Below are 23,200 nucleotides of genomic sequence, written 5' to 3'. Positions count from 1 at the left end.
AAATAGATGATCTCAGGGGAGGCAGCTGTGTCATGGGACATAAAAGGGCACTCTGTGTCATGGGATTTGGAGTCAGGGGCCCTGGGTGCCACTACTTTTTAGCCAAGTCCCTGAGCAAATGGTTTCAATTATGAGCTTCACTTTCCTCATCTATAAAATGGATCTAAGAGTGACTATTACATGAACTGATGCAGAATGAAGTTAGCAGAAACAGGAAAACAATGTAAGAATGTAAACGGAAAGAACAAAAATTATGAAAATGAACTTATATCTAATGGTAGCCATCTCTACAGTTGAGGGGAAAAAAGGGGGGAGGAAATTTACATGATAATTCTATTATAGATTTAAAAGGAACAACAAGTTGTACACAACAGATTTGTAGTTTCATGTGCAATCATCTTTTTTATTATACTATGTTACGTAAATGCACTGTTTGCAGAGATTAGGGACTACAGGCATGTAGTACAGACATGACTTAGATGTTAATTGTTTCTGCTAACCTACCCTTCCTCTGCTTTTTTTCCCCATAAATATTTGTTATTAGGGATGGCTCACTGGGTAGCAGTGGAAGGAGGAATATATTAAAAATGAAGATGATGTAAAAAACAAAATACATCAACAAAACTAAGATTTCTTTTTAAAAAGAGCCTACCAAAGTAAGAAGGCTATTACAAGATTCAAATAAGATATATAATGGAAAGCACTCTGCAATTAGGGAAGTTCTAAAAAATGTTAACTCTTTTATAAGATCCCTTCCAACTCAAATTTGGTGATTTGAATTCTGTGGGCTCTCTTTTTTTTTTCAACACAGTGTTTTGCTCTATATTTGCATGGTTAAAGGGAACTAAGCCTGGACAAGTACAAAGCAGGAAACCCTCCTTCCATCACCATCATAAATTAGCTGCTCAGGTTGGTTTAAGATACAGAGCTGCTGACACATGAAACGAGATCTTAAAATAAACTCAGTAGTATGAATTTCTTATCCTAAAAGACACAGAGATAGTTTTAATGGAAATTAAGAGTTAGCCCTCCTACTCTTTTCTATTTCTTGAAAAAAAGAAAAATGGCTCTTCTCTCACTGGAAGGAAGTGCTGGGGCTACTGATCAGCAGGTGAACTCTGAGTTGCTCAGTTTCTGATTTGAGCCAGTGGATCTCACCCAAGGCAATACAATGGCCTCATCCCTGCTGAGGGGTCACTATACTGCCATACTCAGTGGAAACAGTCAATCTGTTAGTTTAGCCTACCACAGCACAGAAATCTAGTGCTGTCAGTCCCAGCCTCCCCAAGCAGCAGGAATTCCAGGTGTGTGCAGGCATGCCTGGATCCTCCTACTTTTTTTTTTTTAAAGGAATGCAGCCATCAACCTCTATCTAGGTAGACATCATTGGGAAAAATCAGCTCCTTGAAGGCCCATGTCATTAAAAGTCAGGCATTCCTCCAGGAACAATCCACAGATTGACCTTCTCTACTCCACCCAAGGCTCCTTCGGAGCTCAGCATTCTTTGTTTTCCTTTAGATAAGTTTCCTGCTCCTAGCTTTTGAATGAAGTCATATTGCATTGTCTCCTTACTTTTCAGAATAATTCTTGGGCCTTCCAATGGATCCAAAATAAGCAAACAAACAAAAAACACACACTGAGAGGATATATATTTTTGGTCTTTACTCCTGCAATAACTTTGGGAAGCTGGCTGGATCCGGAGAAGTTAAAATCAAAACCACATAAAGGGTATTTAAGAATGAGGTCAGTGAAGTTGGGAGAGTCACCAGCTGTATAGTGAGAAGAAAGTGACAAACCACTAGCCTTGGTTAATAACACATAAAACTCGCTTTTAAAGTGCTACCATTGGTATTATCCAATCATTTATTCATTCACAGTTTGTCATCAACACTTTCTGAGGCAAAGGAGTAAAAAAGCTGAGCAACTTTCTGAGGTCAAGGAGTATGAGTACTGTTCTTATTTTACACATGAAGAAAGTAAGGGTCCGACAGGACAAATAACTTACTCCTAATGACAAAACTAATAAGTAACTAACCTGTGAAGAGGAGTTAGATGGAAAATGGTTAAGACTGTCTAGAATACGATAGAAAATGGAGACATCTTGAAACTAGCTCAGCTATACAGTACTAGGCCCACATCTCAAAAAGATCAAAGAAGGAAGAAAAGACTCAAACATACAAAAATACTGTACTGATAGCATATCTTTTTATAGTGACAAAACTAAGGGGGTGCCCATCAATTTATCTGAACAAATTACAGTATATACATGTTGTGGAAGCATATTTTTAAATGTCCTTTTTGCAAAATTAAAACAATTAAGAAATAGTATGAACCACTCTTCTCCAATGAGAAAAGACATTAACATCTATCATAGGTAGGAGGCTACTTCATTGTTTACTACAGGAGGGGAGGGGAGGGGAGGGGAGTGGTCCAGGAGGGAATGGGAATTCTGTATTTTTACAAACTGTGATCTTCTTATTTAATTTTCCTATAAATGTTACAATGGAAACCAATCATACTGAGAATGTTATTAAAAAGAGAGTTCGCACTGGTACAACCATTCTGGAGAACAATTTGGAACTATGCAAAAAGGGCTGTGAAATTGTGCATACCCTTTGACCCAGCAATACTATTAGTAGGTCTGTTTCCCAAAGAGATCAAAGGAAAAGAAAACAGACCTATTTGTACAAAACAACATTTATAGCAGCTCTTTCTGTGGTGGCAAAGAATTGGAAATTGAGGGAACACCCATCAATTAGGGAATGGCTGAACAAGTTATGGTATATGATTCTGATTGAATACTATTGTGCTATAAAAAATGAGAATGGTTTCTAAAAACAACTGGGAGGCTTACATGAACTGATGCAAAGTGAAGCAAGCAGACCTAGGAGAACATTACACACAGTAACAGCATTATTGTAATGATGATCAATTGTGAAAGACTTAGCTACTCTGATCAATACAGATCCAAGACACTTCCAAAGGACTTAGGATGAAAAATGCTACCCACCTCAAAAGAGAACCAATCAACTCTTGAGTGCAGGCTGAAGTATAATTTTTTTCACTTCCTTTCTTTTTCTTGCTTTTCTTTTTTGCAACATGGCTAATTTGGAAATGCTCTGCATGATTTCACATGTATAACTGCTATCATATTGTTTGTCTTCTGAATGGGTAAGGGAGGGACTGGAAGGAGGGAGTGAATTTTGGGACTCAAAATTTTAAAAAAGAATGTTAAAAAAAATGACAACCTTAGAGGAGAGAAAGAGAGAGGGAGGGAAGGAGGAAGGGAGAGAGGGAGAAAAGGGGAGGGGGAAAGAGGGGAGGGGGGGGGAGAATTCACAGATCCCAGGTTAAGAACTACCGAATGACATCCTATTGCAGTCTTCTTTAACAACTGACCTTGACTAACTTAACAATACATGGGCAATGGGTTGTAGAGAAATAAGATAATAAAGTTAGAACTAGAAGGATCTCTCGAGGCTGTCCTCTCACTCATGCTCTTATTTATTAACACATAAGGACACTGATGTTTAAGTACTTTGTCTAAGGTCACAAGAGTAGTTAAGTGGCAGAACTATGATTCAAACCCAAGTCTCCCAACTCTAAATATACTCCTCTTTCCATTATACTATATTGCTTCCTATTATGATATTTGGGTAGCTAGGTAACACAGTGGATAGAGTGCTGAGCCTGGAGTCAGGAAGACCTAAGTTCAAATCTGACTTGAGACACTTCCTAGCTGTGTGACCCTGAGCAAGTCACTTACCCCTGTTTGCTTCCATTTCCTCACCCGTAAAATGATCTGGAGAAGTAAATGGCAAACCACTTCAGTGTCTTTGCCAAGAAAACCCAACTGGGATCAAAAAGAGTCAGATGCAACTGAACAATAACAACAAAAATTATGATGCTGAGAATTACATCTGAGCCTTGGAGAGGCTCACTACCTCTTTGAGTACCCTAAAGCATCAGCTAAGTACCCACAACATAATTATGGCAGTTGATTTGCAAAAGTGCTTAGAGAGCTGACATATCCTGTGTTAGGTCCTCGTGATCTCAAAGTTTGATTCATTAAATCATCTTTTGGTCTTCTTTAAAAAATAACATACAAAAAAGTTCCTTTTATGTTTCTCCAAAGGACCTATTTCCCACACTTTAAGCAGTATTGCTGCTTGCTTCTGGACCTTTTCCAAGTTGTCCACATCTCAGGTGCTCTGAAATACAAATACCGTATCATAGTACCTGCCTCTTGACAAGACAAACCAGGCTAGGTGACCTAAGACATTATCACCATTGAGAGGTGAGCTGGGTGTTTTCTACCACCCACTCATTCACTCAGCTCAAAGAAATAAACCTTTTTGCTTCCTCAGACAATCCATTTCTTTTCTTTCCTTCTTCTCTTCATTTCCTATCTTTCCTCACTATCTGCTCCTTTAGCAGTGATCAAAGCAGAATGTACTCCAAGTTTCTATAAGGATATTTTCCACAGGATACAAGGGGACAAACCTCAGAATGAATGGCCCACTTGGAACCCAGTCATTCCAAGTGTCCAGCCTTCTTTCTGTGTTTTCTACAAACACTGTTCCCCATCAGGAACACAAGACACTAATTTTTAGAGAGTTAAGATTCTAAATGTCAAACTCTTCCAACATTAATTTCTAGATGTCCAGCCATTTTCTGATTATTAATGTTAAGCAAGCATAAAATAGGAAAGATGTTTGCCAGTCCATCAACCAGCATTTACTGAGAACCTACTCTATCCCAGGTACTTAGCTAGGTACTGAAGGAATAAAAGAATAAATGAATAAAAAAGTGCTTATTAAACATTTACCTTGTCCAAAGTACTGTACTGAGTGGACACACAGACACGATCTATCTGTCTCTGTCTCCCTCTCTCTCAAGCAACTCACATTCCAATACGGGAAACCAACCAGGAATGTGTTGGCTCTGGGACAGCTGCAGAAATTAGCAAATGTAACAAATTAGGACTTGAATTATTGTTTTGTTGATTCTCTTGACTTACGGAAGTGATGGAGAAAATATTAATGATGCAGATTAAATTTAAAAGTGTCATGCTTTTTTGGAGAGCTGGTATTACTAGCATGCTCCAGGCTCTGACAACAGTCAGCTTCTACATGCAAGACAAATGGAAAGGTCCATGGCACTTAGGTCCAAAGTAGAGGGCTATTCATTTTCTTCAATGTTATTTTCACCATATCTATTTCTAAGGTTGAACCATTTGACAGTGCTAAGGACTTGGTGGCAAGAATTTTCTTTTCTCTGTCTTTAGCGGTTGTGGCTGTTCAGGTAGGAACTACAACACCTGTAAAAGCAGCTACCAGAGTCACATCTCCCCAGGGGATGGGGGAGCATTGGGTCAGAAGCAGGGGCAGTGGTTGCTGCCATTTTCATAGCTCTTGGACTCAGCGTCCCAGGATACCTCCATCTGGGTATAAGGAAAGGCAAAGCAGCGGGAGTGGTTTGGCTTGTCTGGAATATGCTGGCTCCTGTCTCTTCCACTGTGTATCCTGCTTCTTCATTGAGGCTGGCTTTTCTGCTCCATAAGAAGCAGCTGGTCATCAGTGAGAGGGCCCCTTTCTCCACAGAGGCTGCCCTCCTGGGTAATAGCTAGAGGTGGGGCTGGAAGCACAAGCAAAAATGTGTGGAGTACTGACATTCCCAGAGCTCTTGGATTTAAGAGAGAGAGAGAGAGAGAGAGAGAGACAGAGAGAGAGAGAGAGAGAGAGAGAGAGAGAGAGAGAGAGAGAGAGAGAGAGAGAGAGAGAGAGAGAGAGAGAGAGTGAGAGAGAGTGAGTGTGTGTGTGTGTATGTGTTTGTGTGTGTGATTTCTTTCAATATTAATTAAATGCCTTCTACATGCAAAGTACTGAGTTAGGCTGGGTGTACAAAGATTAAAGCAAAACAGTCTCTGTCCTCAAAGAGCTTATGTTTTGCTGTCATAACAAATAAATAAATACAAGGTAATTTGAAACAGGAGAGAACAATAACACTTGGGGGTCAGGAAAGATTCCCCACAGGAGAGGGCATCCAAGCTGAGCCTTCAAAGAGGCTAAGAGGGTAGCCTATGTAAGGGGATGTAAGTAAGAGATGACATGGTGAGCTTCAGGGAGGGCAAGGGGATGCAAAATCCAAATGGAAGAGGAATTCCTTGTGAACAGTAAAGTTCCAAGATGCTTCTATTTGTGAATGAAATTGTGCTGATTAAATTAGCTAGCCCTGGAATACCAGAAGAGAAAGGAAAGGGATGGAATAAGTATTTTTAAAGTGTCTACTATGTGCCAAGCACTGTGCTAAATGCTTTACAAATATTATCCCATTTGATCCTCATCACAACCTTGTAGGGTAGCGCTATTATTATCACCTCATTTTACATCTGAGCAAACTGAGGTACAAAGAGGTTAAAGTGACTTACCCAGTGTCTGAGGCTAGATTTGAACTCAGGTCTTCCTAACTCCAGGCCAACTGGTATTTAGGCCAATTGGTATTTAGGCCATCTAGCTCTCTACAAAGGCTCCCTAATATCATCAGCCTAGTAATCTATACAGAAAAAAACCAAGTGGATAAAGAGTACACAGTCTACCATGATGGAAAATGCTATCCACATTCAGAGAAAGAACTGATGGAGTTTGAATGAAGATTGAAGAATACTATTTTCACTTTCTTTCTTTTTTTTTGCATGTTTTTCCCCCTTTTGTTCTGTTTCGTCTTTTACAACATGACTACTGTGGAAATACATTTTACGCAAATGCACATGTATAACCTATATTAGATTGCTTGCTGTCTTCGGGGAGGGAGAAAAATTTGGAAATCAAAATCTTAAAAAAAATGAATGATGAAAATTTTCTTCACATGTAATTGGAAAAAAAAAAAGACTATTTACATCTTTTAAAAATACAGTCTACATGATGATCGCAACAGTTTATAGGATAACAAATGTTACAGAGGAGGACCTAAGTTCAAATCATGCCTCTGATATTTACTATCAAAGTCACCTAGAGTAAATCATTCAACTTTCCGGAACCTTGGTTTCTTCATCAGGAAAACTGAGGGAAGCTGGATTACATCCTTTCCAACTCTAGACTTCAGAACTCTCATCATGATTCCAGAACCAATCATGATTCCAGAAAACTTATCAAGCATGCTGCCTCCTCCTCAAGCCTCCCCTCCCACATCGCACCACACAGTCCCCACTCCACACTCCCCACTCCAACCAAAGGAGATTTAGAAGACTTTCTCAGACATAGCCAGTGTTGATTTGTTTTGCTTTAATACACACACACACACACACACACATACACACAAACACACACACGCTTGTTTAGTAAGTGTAGAAGCATATTAAAAACCTTCTTTTTGGTTCAACTGAAGATATTAAGCCATAAATATTTCTTTAGTCTAGAAACCCTTTCCAGACATTTTCCTACTTGAAAGTATATAGACGGCAATGATGAGAAGGCCTTTTTTAGGGAAATAGATTAATGGTTATAAGCAGCCCTAACATTAGTTAAGATCATTGCTTCTCCACCCGTATGTTGAGTTATGGGCCCCATAACTCACCTAAGGGTAGTGCCTACTTTTGAACTTAAGATATTGCTCTCAGGGAAAGAAACCTTTATCAACCCATGAGGGCAGTGGTCCAAGAAGAAGCTGAGTAGTGACTATTCCATCATGTTAACTCACAACTGTACTTTAACATACTGTATAATCTCTTCCTTGTTCAAGATACCTAAAAATGTTACCTCAAATAATGTTGGGATGGAGAGTCACATCTGAAAGCATGGGGAGGCCTATGACATTTTCAACATTCTTCTCTCTAAACTACAAATTACTTGGAGTTAGAGGAATAATAAATAAAATTATTTCTGGCAGATTCTGTGCCTAAAACGGAGAGTATGGTATTAACATTTTTTTTCACCATAACAGAGGACTTCTGCTGAGGAGAGGAGAATCGATGGGAAGTGACAGATACAAAGCTAAAAAAGAAACAGAAAAAAAGAAAAGAAAACAAAAACATTTTAAATGATACACAAAACAAATTTAATAAGGAAGTCCAAAGAGTGCCATTTTGTTAATACTCAGTTCTTTTTTCTTCTTTGTATGTTGAAATACATGTCTGTCAATAATTAAGTTCACAATAAAAAGAGAACAGTGGCATGTGGTCCAGAATATATATTACATACTCACAGTCGGGTGGGCACCTCATTGAGTTTGAACATCAGTATATCTGTCCTGGACAGGTGCTATATACGAGGACGATGAGCTTGGACTCACAACTGAATGGGAGAAAAGGCTGGATTCCACTGGGACAGTGCAGTGCTGTCAATGACCCCCAGCTATTCTCTAACAAAAAAAAAAGCCCACCTTTAAGAACAAAACACTAAAAAAAATTAAAATAAAAACAAAACACTACTATTCTCCCGGGGATAACTATATGACTATGAATTATTAACTACCATATCCCCCAACAAATAAAAACTGCAGGTAATGTGTGTGAAAACACATGACTTGCACATAAGAAATGAGCTGGGGGGAAAAAATCAGAGAACTAAAAAAGGAAGTGGGTTGGTCACAAGAGTGATGGAGAACAGATGGGCAGACTTAGTGCTGCAGTGGTACCCATGAAATATTAAAAGACCCAGAGGAACATCTTCAGTGTGTTAGATGGATCATCTAGAGGAAATTTATGGAAGGACAAGAATCACATAGAATGAGAAGGCTTGTATGGGATGAGACTTGCACCACTGGGAATACTCATACCAATGAGATCACTTTTCCATTGAAATCCTGAAGTCATAAGACGCCTTATAAAGGTGCCTCTGAAGAGCGCATCAAGATCTATGAGCAAACATCTACAAATTAAACCTTAAAATCTTTCTCTTTTCTACCCTAGTCCTTTACTATCAACTTTTCTCTCCTTCCCACTATATATCCCCAACAACATCAAGGTTTCAAGAAATGAAAACAAATTCTTCCTCATACATAGATCAGAAACCACTAACCTAGATTATGAATCACACTTCATTTTAAAAATGAAAATCTTGAGAATTATTTTTCAAAACTTTGTTACAACCAAAATTTTTTTTAAAAGTCAGCACAAATGTCCCTTAAATAATTACTGTGATTCATATTTCAAATCTACAAAAAGTCAAGGTTTACATATCCCCAGTCTCGAGACCTGTGAATGTTCTACATTCTACTCTTTTAAGAGAGAAGATCAAATACAAATATTCCCTGGTAGGGAACTCATTGCAATGAGCTGAAGGAAGTATATGTTTGTTTGTTTGTTTGTTTTTTTAAGGCAATTGGGGTTAAATGACTTGCCCAGGATCACACAGCTAGTGTGTCAAGTGTTTGGTCTGAGGCCGTATTTGAGCTCAGGTCCTCCTGACTTCAGGGCCGGTGCCCTATCCACTAGTATATGCTTTTTAAACAGGTGTCCTGAGTCTAATTCCCAAAATATTGTCAGATCTACCCTGACACTCTCCCTAACCCTAAAAAATCAAATTACAGGCAAGAGGACAAAGGTGTAGAGAAGTGACTATATGTTATCATTCTAATAATAGCTTACCTTTGTTTTCAAAACACTCTCCAAAAAAAAGGACATTTTTGGAATATTGGAAAAAGAAAAAAGAAGGGGTTGGGACTACTACTGGAGAAGGATGAGTCAATGATAGATGACAGGAAAAAAAAATGGAAGGACAATCAAAATTTTGCTTCCGTTTTTTTTCCCTCCAGACAAAGAAGTGATCATCAAGACTGAGAAAGATGGAGTAAAAAATAGTTAAACGGAAGTAAAGACTAGGATAAATGAAATAGCAAAAAAGCAAATAGCTGCCTTCACTGAATTCAAGTCACCAGGTCCAGACAAATTACACTGGGGGAGAGAGGGAGGAAGGGGACTTGTGGGTTGCTGGCAAGGTTCTACAATGTATTATATTAAAGGGAGTGGATTATGACCACTTCAAAGTAGTGATCCCTGTGGTCAGCATGGGTTCACTAAAAAAAAAAATGCCAGACAAACGTAATTTCCTTTTTCAAAAAGCTTACTATTATAAGACTCTTAGATCAGGGAAATCCCACCTCATTCCTTTAACACTATTTCCAGTCATTTGGTTTTCTTTCCCTCATGCCTTCTGATGATACACTGGGCCAGGAGGCACTGACATAATCCTAGCTCCCTATTGTTACTTCCATACCCACAGACATCCGCCTTGCCAATGAAAGAAGGAAGTACATTTTCTCATCTCTTCCTTGCAGACAAGGAATTATGAAGAATTACACAGAGTTCAGTTTTATCATAATAATTTAGGAACATGGGATCAAAACAAAAATCATCTTCCATAGCTAAAAGCTTCTCTGCCTCCTCTCCATCATCCTGAAATTTTTTTAAAAAAATCGTTAAAAATAACTTTAAGTAAATCAATCCTGTCATCTTATCGCCCACCTCTTTCTATAATTTAAAGAATCTTTAGAAAGTTAACACTTTCTCAGTGGTCTATTATCATCGTTATGATCTAGACCTTGGGATTTTTTTATCTTCCAAAGTACTTTCCTATTATACAAGAGGTTCCAAAAGTTTTATTTTAATGGCTTAAAACTGCAAAAGACTTTTGGGGCATTATAAACAATTTTAAAAAAATTCTGCACTTAACAACCATCAAATAAAATGGGCCCTTCCATATATGAACATTAAATAATTCTTAAAATTGCATCAATAATCATTTAAAATTCTTGAAAACTATGCTTTGAAGGGAAGAAACAGAGACAAGAGCTAAACAGATCTCTCTAGATTAGTGAGGGAGAGTCAGGATCTGGCAAGGAATAAAAACATTGATGCTCAAAGATATCAAGTTTTCCCACCGCTGGAAAAAGCACCTCCTGGTGCTTCTTTGTCTTGCTCCCAAACTATTACATGATGATTTTAAAAAGAAATCAAACAGAACTAAAAGTTTTTGTTGGGGAATTTTAGAATATCCCCTGAGACCATCTGGCCACACACTGGAATGAGCTTGGGATAGCCAAAACTCACTGGATGCAAAATGGGAAAAATAGTCACATAAAATTACCATAAGTCCATTTGGGAGAAGTCTGTTATTTTTTCCTGAAACTTAAATAAATGAGCTTCTGACATAAAAAACATCATAGCAAATTGAAAAGGAACCCAGAAAGGTAGCGTCATAGATTCAGAATAGCCCAACAGGAGAAACCAGCTTTTCCTAAAGGCAGAGGAAGCTCATGAATGGGGCTCTCTCACTGGTCCTCCATACTCCTCACCTCCTTCTTACATCTCTACCTCCTCTAGCTACAAGACCTGCCTAATTCCCTCACTGGGACAGTGAGTTCCACTGAGCCACCTATGTAACTGCTCACAGTTCCAGAATGTAGTACAAACAGTTCTTGCCAGCCTAGGGGATCGTTAGGGAACTTGGAAGGGTACTGCCAGAAGATGCCAAAGGGACTGGAACAAAGCCTCAGAAGCAGGAAGGCTCACTGCCTTCCCTGGCCTTGTAGCACTCACAACAGGGTCATCCGTCAAACTTGGCTTTACATCTGGATGGTGTAGCTACAGTTCCTAGGGAGATAAGCATGATTTTAGAAGGTTCTGTGTTACTAATAGCACCACCACAGTATAAGTCATACTCAATCAATCCACAAGTATGTACTAAACACCCACTACTGCCAGACACCTGCTAGGTGCTGGGGTTACTAATACAAAGATTGTAACAATTCTGCTCTCAAAGAGTTTACATTCTAATTAAGCACAGGTTTTTCAATTTATATAAGACCTTGTTAGAATGTAAATTCTTCCAGAGTAGAGATTGTTATATCCATTGTATTATATATGTGCATGTGCTTGCACATGCTTATAGGTGTACATACATTTGTGTCGTTATTATTCAGTAGTTCAGTCATGTCCAACTCTTCATGACTCTGGAGACCATACTATCCATGGGATTTTCTTGGCAAAGATAGAGGAGTGGTTTGCCATTTCTTTCTCCAGTATATTAAGGCCAAATAGGTTAAGTGACTTGCCCAGGGCCACAAAGCTAGTAAGTATCTGAGGCCACCTTTGAACTCGGATTTTCCTGGCTCCAGGCCTAGCGCTCTATCCACTAAACCACCTAGCTGCATGTTAGGCATACAGAAGTTAAGTGACTTGCCCAAAATCACATAGCTAGTAAGTGTCTGAGGCCTCATTTGAACTCAGGTCTTCCTGACTCCAGGCTAAGCTTTCTATCTACTGAACCACCTAGCTATCCCATACATGTGTATATGATACACACCATATATGTATACACGTGTGTTACACATACACATATACACATAGCACATACCAGCCTCCCAACAGAGAGGTGACAGATAAACTCAAGGTAAGGGAGGGATCCCCCTACCCTGTGATTTCTTTAATGTAGAGGATTAAGGTTTGAAAATGTCCAGTACAAATGCAACAGTGTAACTGACTGTAACTTTGAGTCCTAGAGATGTGCCTAGGACACTGAGAAGTTAAGGGATTTGTCCAAGGTCACACAACTAGTAAATTTAAAGTTTTGTATGTAACATGTAATATATAAATGTAAATATATGTAACATGTAAAGTTTTGATTCCAAAGCTAGGCCTCTATGAACAGTCAGACCAACACTGTACATACTCAAACAAACTTTTACAAGTTAACAAATTGTGAGGGGTAGTGGTTGCTGACTTTAATTCTAAATTATTAATTTATTATTAATTATTAATGTGTTATAATATATTTTATATTAATTAATTATAAAATCCCTTTAAAATACTAAACTTTTAAGTGCATTTTAAATATATATGTGTGTATGTGTGTGTGTGTTTGTCTGTGTGCGTGTGTGTGCATAAGCCTTAACTCCTTCATCTGTAAAATGAGGTCTCTAAAGTCCCCTTCAGCTCTAAATCTATGATTCCATGACCCTACATATTACTTAAAGTGAAGAGCACTTATAACGTCAGTTCTTCAGAGCTTTACAACTAAGAGAAACTAGTATATGCATCTGGAAGGATTTTTTTCCAAATCCACTATACAATAAATTGCATTTATGAAAATTAACAGGATTATAGTTATTTTAAAGGGCATATTTAAAGATAAGCATTTCAGTACTTCTAAGATCACTTATTTAACTGGACTGGGCCCTTCCTCATCAACATAGGTTTTAAAGCCTTTATAACTTGGTGGATGGTTTTCAAGAGTTCCTATGGCCAAATAGTTAATCCATCACCTGGCAGACAACCTGGTGATGAGTTACTTAGACTGGTCCTCCAACTACAGAGCACCATTCCACATAAACTAGCTTTCCACTTAGGTAGGCTCTTCTAGAGGTTGGGCTCCACTGGCCAGGATCACCCCTATGGAGTGAAACAGAATGTTTGTGGAAGTTTGTAATCACGCTGCACCTAAACAATTATTAAGTACTATATAAAATAATCATCTTTAGAAAATACATTTAAAAGCTTGGAGATTTTTTTTTGCTTGTTCGTGAGGCAACTGGGGTTAAGTGACTTGGCCAGGGTCACACAGCTAGTAAATGTCAAATGTCTGGTCTGAAACTGGATTTGAACTCAGGTCTTCCTGACTCCAGGGCCAGTGCTCTATCCACTGTGCCATCTAGCTGCCCCTAGCTTGGAGATTTTTAAAAGATTCTTTACTTTGGGAGAGATAAGAGTCTCAGATTGGTTAAAGGTCAAGCAACATATAAAACATATCTCCTCCCTTGAATCTACCTTCAGGGGACGACTGTTTCCAGGATACGGTTTTAAGTTTTGGTAATGCCCTTTTCAAATTCCATGATAACATGACTTCACATAAAATGGTCTTCCTACATTAATTTGGGGAACAGCATTATCAGGTAGCTCCTCCCAGTACAATGCACCTAATTGTTTGGCTCCAGAAGGAAGTTACTAACTCACTGACAATTACAATCTATTGTTTTATTTTAAAACATATTCAAATCTTGCTTACCTACAGCAGCTTTAAGATCTCAGACAGGCATTTCATCCTCTTACCCCACCCCCAATTTACTTCTGAGCAACTTCTGAATGGGTTGCATTGAGGGAATACAAATTAATTTTAATAATTCTGTCTTAAATAAAACAGTGAGGAAGCTTGGCACAGCAACTAGAGGGCCAGTCTCATAGTCTGGCTCCCTTCCTGCCTGTGCCACAGTTTTGGCTGGGAGACCCTGGGCATGCCATTTAATTTAATGTCCCAGGCAACTCTCTAAAACTATAAAGTTGCAGACTAATTGCTACCGGTGAAGGGCGTCTCTTCATCAGGAGGCCCACTATAGCTCCTGTTCTCAAATCCTTTATTCTCAGGAACCCCTTTAAACTTTTAAAAATTAAGGACCCCCCCTCAAGGAACTTTCGTTTACAAGAGCTATATCTATTAGAAATTAAAGCATCTCAGCAATATTATGAAAATAGTTTTGACCTTGTGGACCTCCTGAAAAGATCTCGGGGTCTCTATAACATACTTTGAGAACCACTGCTCTGAAGTGATGAAATAGTGGGTCTAAGCCAAGAACCAAGAAGTTAAACAGTAAAGTAAAAATGAATATGCTATTTGGGGATGGTAGGAGACAGGTGACTTTCCCCTTTTGGGGAAGAATCTTCAATTAAAGAGCAAACCATGAGGTATTAATAAGAAAGATGTATTTATTAGAGATTCTCTTGCCTAGCCAGAATTTTAAAGGGGAAACCAAAAGAATGGATTCTAGGTCCTTATTCTAGCTATCTTGCAAGGTTCTGTGCTCAGGAAAGGAAACCATCAGGGAGCAATCAACTAAACAGTATTACGGCAATGAAGTGACATCACTTCTCTGCTCAAAAACTTTCGATGGCTGTCCACTGCTAATTGAATATAACAAAAATATTACCATTTAGCGCAAATAGGAAACTATGGTTCAGAAATTAAATGACTCCCTCACAGTCACATTAAGAGTGTGACTATAGCAGAGTAGATTTTGAATTCATGTCATATGACTTTAACTACAGAATTCTTTCTACGTCATTCCATTGTCTGACTCTTACTTACTTAGCTGGCATTCATGAGTCTCCACAAACTAAGCCAATCATTCTGGAAAACAATTTGGAATTATACCCCAGAAAGTCACAAAGATGAAGAAGATTGGTTTCATTAAGAATGGGTCATGTCAGACCAACCCCATTTTTCTGATTATTATACTAGCACATGAGGGAAATATCTTGATTTTAGCAGAGCTTTAGATAAAGCAACTCATACTATTCCTGTGGAGATGATTTGGGCAATAATCCATCAGATGGATCCAGAATTGGACACAGAGCCAGGCTCAAAGAGGATTGTCAGATCCTCAATGTCAATGTGGTAGAAGGTGTGATGTCTTAAAAGATCTGTGCTGGGCCCTGTTCTGGTTAACATTTTTATCCAAACTTGGATAGAGGTACTATTTATTCATGGTGTGCTGCTCATCATATCTGCAGGTGACACAAACTTGGGAGCTTAGCTAATACAATGGATGACAAGAGTTAGGATCCAAAAAAGATCTTGCCAAGCTAGCAGCAGCTGGTGGCACAGTGAATAGAGTTCTGGGCCTGGAGTCAGGAAGACCTGAGTTTAAATCTGAACTCCAGAAACTTGCTACTTTCTTGTGTGTGACTCTGGACAAGTCACTTAAACTGTCTGCCTCAGTTTCCTCAACTGTAAAATAAGGATAATAAAAGTACCCACCTCTCAAAGTGGTTGTGAGGAACAAATGAGATATTTGTAAAGAGCCTGACACATAGTAGATGCTATATAAATTTGTATTCCCTACTTCCTCATTCCCCCTAGAGGACAGGGCTGAGGACTGGGCTGAATCTAAAAATGAAATTCTATTGGGTACAAGCACTTATTCAGTGCTTATTATGTGCCAGGCACTGGACCAAGCTCAGTGGATACAAATACAATCAAAACAAAAGACAATCTCTGCACTCAAGGAGTTTACATTCATTTCCCACCTGGCTGTACTCCTTTGCCCTTTTCCTTCATATTCCAGAAACCCCTTCATCCTCCAAGGTCACATCAGCGCTGGAACTGTCACATCTCCTCAAGAGCCCATGCCCCCTCTCTATGACAGAAAGCTCCAAGGATCTACATTTGATAAAGGCATTGAGGCCAGGCACTCTTCATTTCTTCCCTTTAGACTTTTCTATCATGCCCCAACACTGGATACCTTCCCAACTCGCCCCCTTTCTACTTTCTTTTGTGTGCTGTTTTCCCCCACTAGATTATAAGCTCCTTGAGAACAAGGACTGTTTTTTGTATTTATATTCCCAGCACTGACCACAGTGATTAGAACATAGCAGGCACTTAATAAATGTTTACTGACAGCCTAATGGTAAAAAACAAAAACAAACAAAACATATAAAAGGGAAGTGAAAAGGAGGTGGGGGAAGATAATATAAAAAAACCAGCTTTCCAGACATAAGATGGGGGAGGCATGAATAGACAATAGTTTAAAAAAGATCTAGGGGTTTTAGTGGACAGCAAGGTCAGTGAGTCAGAAGTGTGATGGGGCAGCCAGAAAAAGTCACCACAATCTTGGGCTACATTAACAAGGGAATCGCTTCCAGGAATAGGAAGTAGTAATTCCTCTGTACTGCCCTTGTCAGCCCTCATCTGGAGGACTGTGCTCAGTTCGGGGCAACATGGTTTATGAAGGACCTTGCTAAACTAGAGTGGTCAGAGGAGGCAGCCAGGACCCAGAAGGCCCTTGAGTCCATGACGATATGAGGATCAGTCAACCTGAAGACGAAAAAATTCAGGTGAGAAATGATGGCTGTCTTCAAGTATTTGAAGGGCTGTTAGTTGCAGTGGGATCACACTTGTTCTCTTCTGGCCTTGATTCAAAAGCAATGGATGCAGGTTTTCAAAGAGGCAAATTTAGGTTTAATGGGGGGGGGGGACACTTCCTACCAATCAGAGCTATCCAAAAGTCAAATGGCCTGCTTGGAGAGGTGGGAGACTCTCCCCCTCCCCATCTGGAGGTCTTCAGGTAGAGGCTGGGTGCGCACATCAATTACAGGATGAATGAACAAATGATGGTCTGTGAATATAATGGCATATTACTAAGCTACAAGAAATGATGAAAGGGAGGAATTCAGAGGAACCAGGAAAAGTCTTGTACAAACTCATGCACAGGAAAGTGAGCAGGACCAGAAGAACAATTTATACGACGAATACAACGTCATAAAGGCAAAGATGGGAAAGATGTAAGAACTGTTAACAATGACCTATCAAACCTCCTGAAGACTTAACAATCAAACACATTTTCTGCCTCCTGGCAAGACTGCGTTGAGTGTGGGGGTTGTTTTCTGACATGAGTTTGTTTTGTTTCTTGATAAATCTGTTGAGGCAACATGGTGTGACGTAGTGGATAGGGAACTGGCCTTGCAGCCAGGAACACCTGGGTTCAAATCCCTGCTCTGACACATACTGGCTATGTGACCCTAGGCAACCCTCTTAGTTGCAGAGAAGGTGCTACTCAATATTGGTAAAAGGGAATTTCCTCATTTGAATTTCAGTGAAATCACAGGTCTGGTCTCTATTCCTATACTTGTTACAAAGTAGGGGTTTTATTTTCTAGTTAGGAAGTGCTGTGGGGAGCAATGATAATGATGTTTTCTTAAATAAAAAGAAAGGGGTGTCAAGGAATATATAAAAATACAAAGAAAAGGACAGAAGAAGTTTAGAAGGAATGCAGATAAGCAGGGCAGTAAAGGTAACATGTTAAATTTATATATATATATATTTTTTAAAAAGAAACAATCTATATGCAAATGAGAGCCACAACTTCAAGTACAAGCCTTTTTCCCGTTCTTTGTGGGAATATTCATGTTTGTTGATGTTTGTCAAATCAATACCCCCAAAAAAAAACTTTTTTAGAAGAAAAAAATTAAATTGACAGTAAAATAACAAAAGTTTCCCAAACAGCCTCTTTCAAACCAACATATTGAGCCTTATTTCATGGTAACTTCTTCCTACGCTATTATTCTACCCACCCCCACTGCCATACACTGAATCTCCTCTGCTTGCTATGGACTTCTTCTTCACCAATTACTCCTGGGCAAGAAGGAATCAACTTACATTGTTTGAATTGTCTCTTATGCACTATTAATTTTTTTTTTTAATTTTCCACACGTCTTATGTCTTGAGGTTAGTTACAGCCATTTTTTCATTCCCCCTGGCTGGTACCTAGCAAAGCACCTTAATAAAATGTCTGTTTTCATCATTTGGACATTTCCTTTGAAATGTCTCTCAGTTTCATCCCTTCAATTCCATTCCTACCACCACTATCCTCATCACCCTAATCACCTCATGCCTAGATTACTTAAATTGCCTCCTGGCTGGTCTTTCTTATGCCAGTCTCTATGCTTCACTCCATCCATCTATCTATTTTTTTTAAAAACTAAATCATTGCTTTCAGCATGTTCACTCCACTTGCTAAAGGCTGCTAATTACCTGGCAAATCAAATCTCAGTCCTTCTACTTGTCTTTCAATGTCCACTGTAATCTGGCTCCATCCTATCAATACAACCTTATATTCCCCTAGTCGCCAAACACATCCTCTTCACTCTAACCAGACAGGTCATTCTTATAGCTCTCTCTCATGCCATGTCTTTATTCATGCTGCACCATTATTTTTACCCTCATATCTTTACCTTCCTTCCCTCTCATCAGCAAGATTAGGCACTCTTAAATCTCAGCTCCTCTGTGAAGAATTCCCTGAGGATGGTAGCATATACCATGTGACTCCATTTGCACATACTGTTTGAATCACTCCTTTGGGACCTTATGGCATACTGTTCTATTCTTTGCCATATAGCTTAGCAATTTATTTTATATTACATATCTATGTGTGAATGTGTGTATACACATACATATATGGAGGGGAAACACACGTAGAAATATACAAAATAGGTAACTAGTTGTTGTTCTCTCTATATATCCATGTATACAGACATAAACTCTAGCTAGCTAGTTGGGGAGGCAAGAAAATGCATACCAAATAAATAAGCAACTCATTGATTATATGCTTGCCTGTTCCTTATGTGTATGTTATGTCTCTGCAATTACTTGTTAGCTCCCAATCTATTAATTTTTTTCAATGCCTCATAGCACCTTAAATGATACAAGGCACATAGTAGCTACCCTCATGCTCTATCTCTCATTCTTGCCCAACACACACAAACACACACATATCCACGCTTTTTGAGGGAGGGGAATGGCAGATTAGATCCTACCAATGAAGAGCACTGTTTGTTCAGTAACTTAAGTCTTCAAGAATTGTGTGGGGAGGGGCAGCTAGATGGCGAAGTGGATAGAGCATTGGCCCAGGGGTCAGCAGGACCTGAGTTCAAATCCAATCTCAGACCACGCATGTGAAACTTACTAGCTGTGTGACCCTGGGCAAGTCACTTAACCCCAATTACCTCGAAAAAAAATTGTCTGGGGCTTAGAGGGTTAAGTGATTTGTCTAGCATGTGTCAGAGTAATGACTCAAAGGCTAGTCTCTATCCAAGATGGTCATGCTAATTTACATCCACATACACCTACGTACATACAATGTATATATCCACATATGTAAATAAACTCTTAATAGCTCAATTTTTCCTACATAGATACATATACACATGCATATACATAACATGTTCAAGCACAATACACACGTTCACATTTGTTCTAGGAGAACGGGGAGGAAGGGAGAGTACTTAGCTTTCAAAATACTTAGTTTGCTAGATGAATGAAAAATTATCTCAGGCATTATTAACTTAGACTCTGTGCCTAAACATCCTGACTCTTCCGTGTATTCTTGATTAAAAAAAAAATGGACCACTGAATTTGTACAGATGTCAAATCAAGTTGGCATGGAATTTTATGGGAAGAAGGTGTGGGGAGAAGGTGAAGAGAAGAGTCAGAGAGGTGAGGAAGAAAAGGTCCCAACACCATCAAAGTTTCCTTGCCCAGAGACAGGTACCTACAGATACAAGGTATACATATCATGAAGACCAAACATCTGGCAAAAAGAGCTATTTAATCTTTCTGAGTTTGCTTTAGAGCAGGGACTTCATCTAATAAGTTTTTATGCCCTATAGCACCAATAGTACTAAGAATATAGTAACTTCTCAATAAAAACTTGCTAAATGAATTTGCTAAATCAAAATAACACCATATTATCAACTTTACTCCCACAAGCTAATCCAAATGCCACCTGGAGGAATGCTCACAGACTCTCAGTAAGTAGCCCACAGATCAGACTTTGAGATTCATTTATCTAAATTTTGCATGGGTTATTCACCTTTTTTTGTGACATTGATCCCTTTGGTAATCATTTAGTGAAATCTATGGGCCCCTTCTCAGAGTAATGCTTCTAAATGCATAAAATAAAACACAGATGATTATAAAAGAAATTGATTATATTGAAATAAAAGGCAATTTCCCCTCATTTAAATTCACAAACACTCTGAAATCTATTCAGGCTAACAATCCCTGTTCTACAAATTTGGCTCCAAAGAAGAGATATGAGAAGACATACTTAGCTTAGTCCTTTGCAGAAGTAGAAAGTTCACTGGCTTGGCACACAGACCATATTTTCAGACATTTTCACTACATCAATAATAGGCTTTGATTTTTTTTTAAAGTCTCTTTATCTTTTTTCCTTTTTTTGTTTAAAAATACTATTTGTTTTATGGGATGACTCTGGGAGTGGTAGGGGGAAGAATACTGAGAAAAATTTTGGCAATATAATAACAACAAAAGCTATCAATTAATTTTTTTTTAAAAAGAATCCTATTGGAACTCCTCCTAACATATTTTTTTGCTTTTTTTTTTTAATTGAACTGTACAAGGTGGGTTCTCTTTCAGCTGGCACATCTTTACTTTAAGTACTTCTCATACTACTTCATAACCCAAAGTGAACTTAATTTGGCAACTATGGAAATTCAGTGTTACATTTTTTTTTTTATCATATATGTTGAAAATTCAGAATATTTAGTTATACAGTGCGCATTAAAATGACCATGAGAAAGTCGAGGACCGATTCAGGAAGCTATGAAGTAGTTTGAATGGAAAGTAATTATTTCCCATTAGACCAAAAATAAACAGCCACTTTTGACTAAAAATAAAGCACAAACAAATAAACTACCAGTGATACTCACAACCTCCTAAGCCAGCTGAATGTCTAAATAGTGACTATTCTGTATCCCTGCTACAGTGTACCTCTTGAAGCATTCTGTATCCCTAATATGGTGTATCTCCTTGCATTTTCTATATTCCTGGTACGGCGTACCTCTCTGCCTAGGTTCTAGGCACTCAGCACTGTTCCTGAACCAATATACTGGCATAGCCTAGCAAGTTCTCCATCTCAACTCAATGTTTAACTAAAGATTTACATGGAAACTACCTGCATACTACAGTGTGGGAACAGGATTCTCTGAACAACTTGAAATAAACAGAACTGAAGAGCAACTCTTCTATTTGCAATTCTTCACATGGGAAATTTCCCCAGCTTTTGCATAGTCACAGCAGGACAAGGAAACATTGGACAAACACATTCCACTCTCATACATGTCATTCCCAGTTCTCAAAGGCATCAATATTTATTTCGTAGAATCTTAAATTTAGAACAGAGAAGGGACTTCAGAGGTCAAACTTACTTTAGGGAAACTGAGGCCAACCAATAAACACTCAGAAACTAATCTCAAACACTAAATCTGAATAGGCATAAAAGTCAGGAGGAAAGAGGCAGGGAAGGATGGGGGCAGACCACGAAGCAGACTGCTGTTGATCTTTGCCAAAAAACAAAATCTATTCTTTATTTTGAAGACAAATACTAATGACAAAAAAAAACACCTCCAGATCAAAAAACCACAAACATACATGAGAAGACAGAACTGGCTACAAGGAATCTAAATCAAATTCACCTCAGAATGCAATGATAAAAGTAACAAAAATAGAAAAAATACAAAAACACAAAATAGAAAAAATACAAGCTGCAATACAAAACTCTCTAAAGCTAAGAAAATTAATCAGTCTTTTCATATAGAAAACTGAAGGTGAAAAGCTTTGTCAAAGAAACTATATCTGTAAAGGTAATACTAATATCATTTGACACTTAAATATGGCCTTACGGCTTCCAAAGAGAAATAATGCATTTGAACCTCACAACTGCCCTAAAAGGTACAGATGAACCCCAAGCGTCAATTAGTAACAACACTGGGATTTAAAACCTTGATCTTCCTAAGTCAAGTTCATTGCTAGCTCTGATACTTCAACATATTAAAATTCAGTGATTTCATCAGTAAGATAATAACACCCAGCATTTATGTAGCATTTTGTGTTATATAAAATGCTTTATACGTATTACCTTATTTGGACCTCACAGCCTTATATGGTAGGTGAAATTAAAAACCCCATTTTACAGATGAGGAAACTGAAGCAAGGAGATGTTAAATGACATGCCCAGGGTTACAGAGTTAATTAAGTTTCTGAGGTAGGATTCGAATTCAGATGTTCTGATTCACTGTCCTGCCCTCTACTCAGAGTCATCTAGAGGCCTATAACATGCATGCAGATTAAAACCTCTCTATAACTTTATGCTGTATTCAAAAAAAATTTGTCAGACTGTGGCCAACCTGGTGATAAGCCTCTCTGAACTTGTCATCTGAATGATCATGTATGTGTTGGCCATCCCCAGACCCCTACTCTTTCAAGCTAGGTAGGAAGGACCTGCTGCAGGCTCATGTTTGTTCCACAGGCAAAAAACAAACAAACAAACAAAAAACAAAAACAAAAAAACCCCTTCTTGAATCAGTGTTTACCCTCATGCCACAAGTCATTAGTGCTGACTTTAAAGGAAGATTAAAGAACCTTAGAGGGGCAAGACACAAATGAGACCATCTGGCCCCACCCACAGCTGAAGCAGGAATCCTTCCTTTTCTATTGGTAGGCTCCACAGTGTTCATTACATCAGTTCCTGTTGTTTATTCAATCAGTGGTGTCCCACTCTTCCATGATTGGGGTCTTCTTGGCAAAGACAATGGAGTGGTTTGCCACTTCTTTCTCTGGCTCATTTTTACTGATGAGGAAACTGAGGCAAACAAGGTTAAGTGACTTATCCAGGGTCACACTGATAGTAAATGTCT

The 23,200-nt window shown here is 38.6% G+C and overlaps 1 protein-coding gene across 2 annotated transcripts in view; it reads right to left on the bottom strand.

The window, feature by feature from the left end:
- Nucleotides 1-23,200, bottom strand: part of UXS1 (UDP-glucuronate decarboxylase 1) — a 146,210-nt gene that overhangs the window by 108,832 nt on the left and 14,178 nt on the right. The window lies entirely within an intron of this gene.

The sequence above is a fragment of the Phascolarctos cinereus genome, unplaced genomic scaffold (assembly GCF_003287225.1).
Source record: "Phascolarctos cinereus isolate Bilbo 61053 unplaced genomic scaffold, phaCin_HiC Scaffold_7;HRSCAF=346, whole genome shotgun sequence".
NCBI classification, from domain to species: Eukaryota; Metazoa; Chordata; class Mammalia; order Diprotodontia; family Phascolarctidae; genus Phascolarctos; species Phascolarctos cinereus.
The sequence above is the reverse complement of the archived record's forward strand: the minus strand, read 5'-3'. Positions and strand labels throughout refer to the sequence as shown.